General features: G+C 38.9%; 1 non-coding gene across 1 annotated transcript; it reads right to left on the bottom strand.

The window, feature by feature from the left end:
• Window positions 1–916: 916 nt before the first annotated feature.
• LOC130958379 (small nucleolar RNA R71) lies at window positions 917–1020 on the bottom strand. The gene has a single exon (XR_009077504.1). It is a non-coding gene; the product is annotated as a small nucleolar RNA R71 (small nucleolar RNA).
• Window positions 1021–13001: the final 11981 nt, after the last annotated feature.

Genomic DNA, 13001 nt, shown 5'->3' on the forward strand with positions numbered 1-13001 from the left:
CCTTATCTTTTTCAAAACCACCTAACAACTTTTCTCTTTCTAATTTTCGAAAATACCTCCCTCTTTTTCAAAAATTTTTTTAATTAATTAATTGTTTTAATTTTTAATTTTAATTTTAATTCTTCCTTTAATTTTTGAAAATCATTAACTCCTTGTCAAAATTTATTTTCGAAAACTTCTCTCTCTCATCTTATTCTATTTATTTTTTTATTTACTAACACTTATCTTCATCTCAAGAATCTGAACCTATCCTCACCCTTGTGTTTGGATTCTTCATTCTTCCTCACTTTTATTCCCTTTCTTCTTCTACTAACATAAATGAATCTCTATACTGTGACATAGAGGATTCCTCTTCCTTTTCTGTTCTCTTCTTTCTCATATGAGCAGGAACAAGGAAAAAGGCATTCTTGTTGAAGCTGATCCGGAACCTGAAAGGACTCTGAAGAGGAAACTAAGAGAAGTTAAATTCCAACAATCCAGAGATAACCTTGCTGAAATTTTCAAACAAGAAAAGGAGATGGCAGCCGAACCCAACAACAATAATGCAAGAAGGATGCTTGGTGATTATACTACACCTACGTCCAAGTTTGATGGAAGAAGCATCTCAATTCCTGCCATTGGAGCAAACAATTTTGAGCTAAAACCTCAATTAGTTGCTCTAATGCAACAGAACTGCAAGTTTCATGGACTTCCATCAGAAGATACCTACCAGTTTTTAACTGACTTCTTGCAGATCTGTGAGACTGTTAAGACTAATGGAGTAGATCCTGAAGTCTACAGGCTCATGCTTTTCCCTTTTGCTGTAAGAGACAGAGCTAGAACATGGTTTGACTCACAACCTAAGGATAGCATGGACTCCTGAGATAAGCTGGTCACAGCCTTCTTGGCTAAGTTCTTTCCCCCTCAAAAGCTGAGCAAGCTTAGAGTGGATGTTCAGACCTTCAAACAAAAAGATGGTGAATCCCTCTATGAAGCTTGGGAAAGATACAAGCAGATGACCAAAAAGTGTCCTTCTGACATGTTTTCAGAGTGGACCATGGTAGATATATTCTATTATGGTCTATCTGAGTTCTCTAAGATGTCACTGGACCATTCTGCAGGTGGATCCATTCACCTAAAGAAAATGCCTGCAGAGGCTCAAGAACTTATTGACATGGTTACAAATAACCAGTTCATATACACTTCTGAGAGGAATTTCGTGAATAATGGGACGCCTCAGAGGAAGAGAGTTCTTGAAATTGATGCTCTGAATGCCATATTGGCTCAAAACAAAATGTTGACTCAGCAAGTCAACATGATTTCTCAAAGTCTGAATGGATGGCAAAATGCATCCAACAGTACTAAAGAGGCATCTTCTGAAGTAGAAGTTTATGATCCTGAGAACCCTGCAATAGCAGAGGTAAATTACATGGGTGAACCTTATAGAAATACCTATAATTCATCATGGAGAAATCATCCAAATTTCTCATGGAAGGATCAACAAAAGCCTCAACAAGGCTTTAATAATGGTAGAAGAAATAGACTCAGCAATATCAAGCCTTATCCATCATCTTCTCAGCAACAGACAGAGAATTCTGAGCAAAGCACCTCTAGCTTAGCAAACATAGTCTTTGATCTGTCTAAGGCCACTTTAAGTTTCATGAGTGAAACAAGGTCCTCCATTAAAAATCTAGAGGCACAAGTGGGCCAGCTGAGTAAGAAAATCATTGAAACTCCTCCTAGTACTCTTCCAAGCAACACTGAAGAGAATCCAAAAAGAGAGTGCAAGGCCATTGACATAATCAACATGGCCGAACCTAGAGAGGACGTGAATCCCAATGAGGAAGACCTCATGGGACGTCTCTCAAGCAAGAAGGAGTCCCCTATTGAGGACCTAAAGGAATCTAAGGCTCATATAGAGACCATAGAGATTCCATTAAACCTCCTTCTACCATTCATGAGCTCTAAAGACTATTCTTCCTCTGAAGATGATGAAGATGTAACTGGAGAGCAAGGTGCTCAATATCTAGGAGCCATCATGAAGCTGAATGCCGAGTTGTTTGTTAATGAGACTTGGGAAGGTGAATCTCCCTTGCTCATTAGTGAACTAGATACATGGGTTCAGCAAACTTTACCTCAAAAGAGACAAGATCCTGGCAAATTCTTAATACCCTATACCATAGGCACCATGACCTTTGAGAAGGCTCTGTGTGACCTAGGGTCAGGCATAAATCTTATGCCACTCTCTGTAATGGAGAAGCTGGGGATCATTGAGGTACAACATGCCATATTCTAATTACAAATGGCAGACAAGTCAGTAAGACAAGCTTATGGATTAGTAGAGGACGTGTTAGTGAAGGTTGAAGGCCTTTACATCCCTGCCGATTTCATAATCTTAGACACTAGGAAGGAGGAGGATGAATGCATCATCCTTGGAAGACCTTTCCTAGCTACAGCAGGAGCTATGATAGATGTTAACAGAGGAGAATTAGTCTTCAATTGAATGGGGACTACCTTGTGTTTAAGACCCAAGGGTATTCTTCTGTATACATGGAGAGGAAGCATGAAAAGCTTCTCTCAGTATAGAAACAAACAAAGCCCCCACAATCAAACTCTATGTTTGGTGTTGAATCCCCACATCCAAACTCTAAGTTTGGTGTTGGGAGCCCACTGTCAAGCTAGTGACATTAAAGAAGCGCTTATTGGGAGGCAACCCAATTTTTATTTATCTATTTTTATTTTTATTTTTATTGTTCTTTTATGTTTTATTAGGTTCATGATCATGTGGAGTCACAAAATAAATACTAATATTAAAAACAGAATCAAAAATAGCAGAAGAAAAAGCACACCCTGGAGGAAGGGCTTACTGGTGTTTAAACGCCAGTAAGAAGCATCTGGCTGGCGTTCAACGCCAGAACAGAGCATGGATCTGGCGTTGAACGCCAGAAATAAGCAACATCCTGGTGTTTGAACGCCAGGAATACACCCTGAGGAAATCTGGCGCTGAACGCCAGAAACAAGCATGAAACTGGTGTTCAACGCCAGAAACATGCTGCAGATGGGTGTTGAACGCCCAAAACAAGCATGAAGCTGGCGTTCAACGCCAGAAACAAGCATCACTCTGGCGTTTAAACGCCAGAATTGCATGCAAAGGCATTGATAAACCACTATTTTATGTTTTATCTTGTGCTTAATTGAGTGGATTTTATCAACTCTTTACCCACTTATTCATACTATTTGCATGGTTTTACATTTGCCTTCCTAATTATGTGCTTTGATTGAAAACATGCTTCTTTGGCCTTAAATTCCCTATATTTAATCCTCTCTTATTACCATTAGATGCCTTGATATGTGTGTTAAGTGATTTCAGATATTACAGGGCATGAATGGCTTAGAGGATAGAAAGGAAGCATGCAAAAGTGGAAGGTATACAAGAAGTTGGAGAAATTGCTAAGCTGTCCAGCCTGACCTCTTCGCACTCAAACAGCTATAACTTTAGCTACAGAGATCCAAACGACGCGGTTCTAGTTGCGTTGCAAAGCTAACGTCCGAGGCTTCGATTTGATATACAATATGCTATAGTTTCTCTGACGATAGGCGACGCGAATGCGTCATCTACACGGCCGCGTCGTAGTGGCAAAAATCAGCGTGTTTGAATTCGCAACCAGCGAATTCTGGGCTGTTTCTGATCCAGTTCTCGGCCCAGAAAACACAAATTAGAGGCTATAAAGTGGGAGAATGCATCCATTCATGAACATGCTTATCATAATTCACTTTTGATAGTTTAGATGTAGTTTTTAGAGAGAGAGGTTCTCTCCTCTCTCTTAGGATTTAGGATTAGAATTCCTCTTAAAGGATTTAGGATTTATTATTATTTCAACTTATAATTCTTCTGAGCTCCAGGTTTAATATTCCTTTATTTTGACTTCTCTTATTTTAATTATATATGTTGCCAATTTGGCTTAATGACATTCATGTTATGATTTTCTTAATAAATATTATTTGAGGTATTTTCGGATCTATGATTTGTTTCTCTTATTTATGATATAAATAATTTAGATTTTTCCATCTTTTGGCTCTGGTTGATTAATTGGTGACTCTTGAGTTATCAAACTCATTGTTGACCGAAAATTGGAATTCTTCAAGAATTAATTCGAAATCCAATAACTCTAACTTTTCCCAAGAAAAGACTGGGACATGAGGATTCGAATTAATTCGTTCACTTGACTTACCTTCATAGTTAGAGGTTAAAAAAGTGGGAGAAAAACCCAATTCTCATCACAATTGATAAGGATAACTAGGATAGGACTTCCGGTTCTTATACCTTGCCAAGAGATTTTATTATTGTTAATTTATTTTACTTGTGATTTAAATATACCTGTGCCCATTGCCCAAATTTCAAAACCCCGATTTACAATCTTCATAACCAATAATAAGAACATACCTCCCTGAAATTCCTTGAGAAGACGACCCGAGGTTTAAATACTCAGTTATCAATTTTAAAGGGGTTTGTTACTTGTGACAACCAAAACGTTTGTATGAAAGGACTTTTGTTGGTTTAGAAGCTATACTTGCAACTGGAATTTATTCTGAATTCTATACCACACAAAAGTTCTCTCATCAAAATGGCGCCGTTGCCGGAGAATTGCAAACGTGTGCCTTATTATTAGTTATTGTAAATATTTAAAAAAAAAATATTTCAGATTTTTATTTTAAAATTTTTATCTTATCTTATCTTATTTTTCAAAATTCAATTTTTTTTTAAAATCATCTCTTTTTCAAAATATTTTCTTTTTGTTAGTTTTTGTTTTTATTATCTCTCACTACTATGAACTCTCACCCCTTTGGCTATGAGTCTGGTTATAATTATGTTGCAGGAAGAGGAGATTATAATGACAACATGCACCATGGTTGGAACAATCAAAGATGGGAGGAGCCACAAGGATTTGATCAACCCTCATGGCAACAACCACCTCCAATGGACTATCAACAACCATTCTGTGATGCATATGAAGGCAATGGCTATGGTGAGCACTCTTTTGACTACCAACAAGACCCACCATATGCCTATGAACCCCCTCCTCCTCAATATAATTTTGAACCACCATACTCACAAGCTCCTTTCCACCAAACACCTTCGTATGACCCTAATCCATATCCACCATACCAACCACCTTATGAGCCAAATGAACCATACATAGAACCACCACCTAAATATACACCATCTCCTTATCATTATCAAAATGAACCCTCCTATCCACCCCAAACCTCTATGGAGGAAGTATTTGCCGATTTAAACTCTACTATACAAGCTCTGGTCACCCAAATCGGACCACTGAATACCTTCAACAATCAACCCTCAAACTCTAGTGCACTTCCTTTTCAACCATATAATGATCCACCCATTCCATCACCACCCATTCCATCACCACCATCCATGGAAGAGCACCCACCACATCCATCAATCCAAGAGCAAGATGATCCTAGTTATGCTATTGAAATGGAACAAGAGTCAAGGGATCGTCTCAAGGAAACAGTAGATCAATTTCATACAACCCTTCATCAATTGGAGCAAGCAATAAATCAATTACCTTCTAGACGTTCAGACACTCAAGGAACCCCTATGGCTTCATGTGGAGAATCTAATGAAGAACGTAGCATGAAGGAGACACTAAAAACTCCAGTGGACAGTAAGGAGCATGAATTTGTACTGGAACAAGTGGAGGAAGCCATAATTGTTAAAGAGGAAGAAGCGGTTGCAGACTTAGGAGATGCAGAACCTCCATGGGAAATTCAAGTCATAAAGCCTCCTTCCAAGGTATTTGAAATTGATGTTGAAGAGGGTGTACAACCTCCAAGGCATGTCATAATAGAAGACTTGGAAGAGGTTAATCAAGAGATGGAGATTCAAGAAGAAGAGGCACAACCTCTCATGCCCTTGGTGCACAATAAAGAAAAGATTAAATTGGAAGAAAGCTACCAAGAGGAAGAGGTTGAAATTGAAGAAACTTGCAAAGAGATGGAAGATGTCAAAGAAGAGCACAAGGGAGTGGAGCTTGCACGTTCATTAAAAACACCTCCCCCTAAGTTGCCATCATCCTTCACAACATTCAAGTGGGTAAAATTCATATCCCTTAGCTTTCTAATTCCATTTGAATACGGGCTACTGGAGACGGATGGTCAACTTAGAACTTTTTGTGGCATCAAGAGTAAGAAGAAGATGGTAAGTGGAAAGATCTGTCCTGCAAGGTTCATTATGGTTGGAAGCTCAAAGTTTAAATGCAAAGGTTGGTGTAAAGCTCAACTGAATGGGTCTAGGAAGTTATTTGGCCGCTTACTTGAGAATTCAGACTGCTTGCCACCCGGATGGAACCATATTGCTCAACCAAAAGATGGGTGCAAAGGCAAGGTCTGGGACCCCGGAATTCATTCTATCAATCACCACTCTTGGGGCCTTGTCACTTGCTTTAACTTACTTGAAGGCTTTCTACACCTAGTTTTGGATCCCAGAGGCTGTGGGAACTCCAAATATTAGTTGAGATTCCTAGATGAGTTCAAGCACAAGCCACCATAATAGGGAGCTCACCAAATGTCCAACTTAAGGAATTTAACTAAAAGTGCTAGGTGGGAGACAACCCACCATGGTATGATCGTTTCTTTTTCAATTTTAATTTTATTTAGTTTTGTTTGTTTTTGAATTTTATTTTATTTTATTGAACCAGGAATCATGCATAGCATTCACATTAAGCATTGCATTCTGCATTTTACAAAAAAAAAAATTTCATGCGACGCGACCGCCTCATTGACGCATCCGCGTCGCATGTGTAGGAGAGAATAATAAAATGAACAGAGAGTCACGCGAGAGCGTGGCTAGAGGCGTGCCAATGGCACAAATCGTCCCACGCAACCGCCAGAAACAAGCATCACTCTGGCGTTTAAACGCCAGAATTGCATGCAAAGGCATTGATAAACCACTATTTTATGGTTTATCATGTGCTCAATTGAGTGGATTTTATCAACTTTTTACCCACTTATTCATACTATTTGCATGGTTTTACATTTGCCTTCCTAATTATGTGCTTTGATTGAAAACATGCTTCTTTGGCCTTAAGTTCCCTATATTTAATCCTCTCTTATTACCATTAGATGCCTTGATATGTGTGTTAAGTGATTTCAGGGATTATAGGGCAGGAATGACTTAGATTATAGAAAGGAAGCATGCAAAAGTGGAAGGTATACAAGAAGTTGGAGAAATTGCTAAGCTGTCCAACCTGACCTCTTCGCACTCAAACGGCTATAACTTTAGCTACAGAGACCAAACGATGCGGTTCCAGTTGCGTTGGAAAGCTAACGTCCGGGGCTTCGATTTGATATATAATATGCCATAGTTGCTCTGATGATAGGCAACGCGAACACGTCATCCACGCGGCCACGTCGTAGTGGCGAAAATCAGCATGTTTGAATTCGCAACCAGCGAATTCTGGGCTGTTTCTGACCCAGTTCTCGGCCCAAAAAACATAGATTAGAGGCTATAAAGTGGGTGAATGCATCCATTCATGAACATGCTTATCATAATTCACTTTTCATAGTTTAGATGTAGTTTTTAGAGAGAGAGGTTCTCTCCTCTCTCTTAGGATTTAGGATTAGAATTCCTCTTAAAGGATTTAGGATTTATTATTATTTCAAGTTATAATTCTTCTGAGCTCCAGGTTTAATATTTCTTTATTTTGACTTCTCTTTTTTTAATTATATATGTTGCCAATTTGGCTTAATGACATTCATGTTATGATTTTCTTAATAAATATTATTTGAGTATTTTCAGATCTATGATTTGTTTCTCTTATTTATGATATAAATAATTTAGATTTTTCCATCTTTTGGCTCTGGTTGATTAATTGGTGACTCTTGAGTTATCAAACTCATTGTTGACCGAAAATTGGAATTCTTCAAGAATTAATTCAAGATCCAAAAACTCTAACTTTTCCCAAGGAAAGACTAGGACTTGAGGATTCGAATTAATTCATTCACTTGACTTACCATCATAGTTAGAGGTTAACAAAGTGGGAGAAAAATCCAATTCTCATCAGAATTGACAAGGATAACAAGGATAGGACTTCCGGTTCTTATACCTTACTAAGAGATTTTATTATTGTTAATTTATTTTACTTGTCATTTAAATATACCTGTGCCCATTGCCCAAACTTCAAAACCCCGATTTACAATCTTCATAACCAATAATAAGAACATACCTCCCTGCAATTCCTTGAGAAGACGACTGACGTCGGGATTTTTGCCAGTAAAGAATTTCATAAAAACAGTCGCGTTGTAGATATAGTCTCTAAACCGACAGAAATCCCTTCGTACAAACGTTTTGGTTGTCACAAGTAACAAACCCCTAAATAAATTGTTAACCGAGTATTTAAACCTCGGGTCATCTTCTCAAGGAATTACAGGGAGGTATGTTCTTATTATTGGTTATGAAAAAGGTAAAATTGGGATTTTGAGAGTGAAGAATAAATATGGCAAATAAATTAAATGGCAATTAAAATAAATAAATACTGTAAAGAAACTTTTGGCATGATGAGAGAAATTAGAAGTCCAACTTAGTTATCCCTCTCAACAATAATGAAAGTTGTATCTTAATTCCACTTTGTTAACCTTTGAAGCAAGGTAAGTCAAGGGACTAATTAGTTTGACCTTTGAATCCTATTTATTTCCTAAGAAAAAGTTGGGATAATTGAAGTTCAGTTCAATTAGCAAGATAACGATTATCAATTACGCTGAGTTAGATAACTGTTGAGTTACTGATTTCTTAACCAAGACCAAAAGGGGAAAAAGTAAATTGCTGGAATAAAATATCTTCAGATTGGAAGCAATGGTAATGTAAATAAAAGCAAGCAATCATAAACTGAAAATACCTCAATTATCATTAATTCAAACAATAATCTGTGACATGGAAGAATTCATAAATTAAATTATAAAAGTAAATAATTAACTCAAATGCTGGAATAACTAAATAAAGTGAAAAGTAATCTTAAAACAAAGGAATATAAAACCTGGATCGAGAGTCACTCTTAAAAACAATGAGAAGTCCTAAATCCTAAGAGAGAGAGGAGAGAACCTCCCTCAAAACTAAATCTAAATCATGAAAAGTGAATTATGAAAAGCCTCTCCATGAATGGATGCATTCCCCCCACTTTATAGCCTCTAGTCTATGCTGTCTGTACTTGGATCTGGGCCAAAAAGGGCTTCAAAAATCGCTGGGGCGTATTCTGTAAATTCTGATTCGTGGCCTCTGTCACGCGTCCGCGTGGGTCACGCGGTCGCGTCATTCGGAGCTTTTCCTTGCCATGCGGTCGCGTCAGTCACGCTTCCGCGTCATATGCGTTCTGCTTAAGGTGCGCGGTCGCGTCAGTCATGCGGCCGCGTCGCTGCATCTTTGCTTCTGGCACGCGATCACGTCGTCCATGCGGTCGCGTGGATACCAGTTTCCTTAAAGCTCCATTTTGCCTTCTCCTTCCATTTTGTATGTTTCCTTTTTCATCCTTTAAGTCATTCTGCCTTAGAAAATCTGAAACTACTCAACACACTAATCACGGCATCGAATGGAAATAAAGGTAATTAAAATAATTAATTTTAAAACCTAGGAAACATGTTTTTCGCATACATCACGTAATAAGGAAGGGAAAGTAAAACCATGCAATTAATGTGAATAAGTAGGTGAAGGATTGTATAAATCACTAAAATTAAGCACAAAAGAACTCATGAAATATGGGTTTATCAACCTCCCCATACTTAAACACTAGCATGTCCTCATCCTAAATCCAAGGTAAATAATTAAGGTTAAAGTGATGGAATGTCATGCAATGCAACCTAATTTAAATGCAACTACCTAAATGAATGATGCATCATGCAACTCTAACTTATTCACTCATATATAAAGCTTACATGTAATCAAGTTAATTCACATTCTCAAGGAGTCATGTATATATATATGGCTAACCCTTAAATAATAAAGCATTTTAGTAAATGAGATGGGAAGGGGAAACATCGTACAAACTTGCAAAACAATTAGTAAATATAAGCACAGATATATGTTGATGAGTTATAGAACCCTCACTGGGATTTTGTGCTTACTCGCTAGTCACTCAGTGTTTATTGGGTTTATCCACTCTATTTTTCTTTTCATTCTTACTTCCTATAGCTTTGTTCTTCATCTAACCAATCAACAATTATAGAATATAGTCATACCAAAAAGTCATGAGGTCTTTAATTAAGGTTGTAATGGGGTCAAGGTAAAGGTAAGGATTTATGTATAGAGTCAAGTGAGCTAATAAGTGAATCCTTAATTAGACTAAGATCTCACCTAACATACATATTTAGCAAGATAAAACTTCTTTACCTATTCTCCCATATTATCTCACTTATTATTACATGCTCATGTTTCACTTTTTTTTTAACTTTTCTACCTTTTGTTTCTATCATCCATGTTCCCAAAAGGTTTTCCACAATTTACTCTATTTATAATTTTCTATCTTAAGCTAACCAAGGATTCACTTGGGATTTTCTTTTGTTTTTCTGCTCAAGGCTAGTAATTTGGCTAAATAGAATAAAGGGGTTTTAAAAGGCTCAAGGGGGCTAACAAGGGTGATGTAAAAGGTAGGCTATCTTTTTGGGATAAGTGAGCTAAAATCAAATGATGGCCTCAATCATTCTTTTGGTATGTATCCACATTCTATATTCCATAATTGGACATATAGATTAAAGCAAAGTAAAGAGCATCAAAATAAAAAGAAGTGAAACACACAGGAATAAAATTATGGTTTGAATGCAACCATACAATCAAGCTCAAGACTCACAGGCTGTGTGTTCTCTAACTCAAGCATCATATATCATTTATATATTGTATGCAGGTTTAGTTAAAAATTCCCATTATTCTCATAAAAAAATTATTTAGGGTAGATTTTAAAGTTTTAATGTTCCTCCTTGATGAAATGTTGTCAGCTTAACTACATCATGTAATGCTATATACAAGGTTTATGGATTGGAATCTGTTATGTTCACTTTCTTAGCTTACTTCCTTTTTATATTTTTCAATTTACACTATGCTATCTTATGTTAAAAAAGTAAACTATACTCATTAATCCACTAATAAGTTAGAATTGCAAACTAAACTAAATAACTAAAATAAACTAAATAGCTAAAATATGAACTAAAAATGAAAAATGCAAAAATAGAGTAGAAATACATCAAAGTAGCAATGTATAAGTACTTAGAAAATAACAATAAAAAGGAAGAATACAGAAAAATATCCAAAATAAAAGAAAAGAGATGTAGTGGTTCACCAAAATAAAACGCCAGAGATGGCGACCTCCCCACACTTAAAATGAAGCATCGTCCCTGATGCTCAATCAAGCTGGGTGTGAAGGGGTCTCATCACTGGTAGAGATGGTAGCTGTAGGCTCTGTGGAGGTGGTGGGCTGAGGGTCTGGCTGCTCTAGAGGAGGTGCGAACTGGATCGGGATCTCCGGAGCTGCAGCCTCAATCTGATGGAGAACCGCTGCCTGGGGAGCGGCCCGCTCTGTGGCTGCCTACTGATGGGTCTCCTCCTGGGAAGGAATCGCATCCTCGTGCTCATCCTCCTCCTCCTCTGATGGCTCTGATGGTGTGTCGGGCTCGGAGGGGATGTCAGCACCCTGTCAGATCAGCAGCTTCAGATACGAATAGCGTCACCTGCTGCGACGCTCCAACCTCTCATACCGGCGCCGGTTATGATGCTCCATCTGATCAAGCTGTCAGAATAGGCGGTGCACGAGGCGGTAAACGGGCTATGAGGCAAGTGGAGGTGCAGTGGTGGCAGCAGGGGCAGCTGTGGATGAAGAGGGACCGGTAGACGGTGGGGCTGTCTCATCAGTAGCAGTGAAAGGTGGTGGTCTGTAGCCCAAAGCGAGGAAGTTCCTGCTGTGAGGAATGATCTTCCTGCAGTCCGCCGCTGGTGGTCTCGCATCGGCATCCTCCCATGGCACGTCAGCTCGACGGCCTAGCTGTGTAATCAGATAAGGAAAGGGGAGAGTGCCACGGACGTGGACCCTGGCCATATAATGCCAGATGAAGCGTGGTAGATAAAGGTCCTTACCCTCCATCACATACCATAGGAGGGTGATCATGGCAGCTGGAATCTCTGTCTCATGAGTACTCGGCATCACATAATTGCTCAAGATCTGATGCCAAAACCGAGCCTCATCATTTAGGTACACCCGCTTGATACCCTTGGGCAGGGTGGTGTCCTGACCCATCTCCCAAGGAACAGTCGGGTCTAGAGCTATCCTGTCCTTGACAGCGTCCCAGTCAAACCTCAAGAAACGCATGTCCTCCTCAGCATATTTGTAACCATCCGGCTGGTTGGACTTAGGTGGGAGCTGTAGAATGTCCTCGATGGCCTCCTCAGTGACCAATATCTGCTTCCCTCTCAGGTTCACTGCATCTAGGGTAGTGAGGTAGTAGTTGCAGTAGAATTCCCTAACCCAAGATGCATTGACCTCTGTTAGTGCCCTTTCCAGAAAGAACCAGCCTCTTTGCTTGATTTGCTCAGTGGTGTGGTGCACGAAATTGCAATAACACTTTTGCAATCCCGCACAACTAACCAGCAAGTGCACTGGGTCGTCCAAGTAATACCTTGCGTGAGCAAGGGTCGATCCCACGGAGATTGTCGGCTTGAAGCAAGCTATGGTTATCTTGTAAATCTTAGTCAGGATATCAGAAATTATCAGGATTGATTGTGAAAAGCAAAAGAACATGAAATAGTTACTTGTTTTGCAATAATGGAAAATAGGTTGAGGCTTTGGAGATGCTCCATCTTCTGAATTTTTGCTTTCCTACTGTCTTCTTCATCAAACACGCAAGGCTCCTTCCATGGCAAGCTGTATGTAGGGTTTCACCGTTGTCAGTGGCTACCTCCCATCCTCTCAGTGAAAACGATTGCATATGCTCTGTCACAGCACGCGGAATTCAGCTGTCGGTTC

The sequence above is a fragment of the Arachis stenosperma genome, chromosome 10 (genome assembly GCF_014773155.1).
Source record: "Arachis stenosperma cultivar V10309 chromosome 10, arast.V10309.gnm1.PFL2, whole genome shotgun sequence".
NCBI lineage: Eukaryota > Viridiplantae > Streptophyta > Magnoliopsida > Fabales > Fabaceae > Arachis > Arachis stenosperma.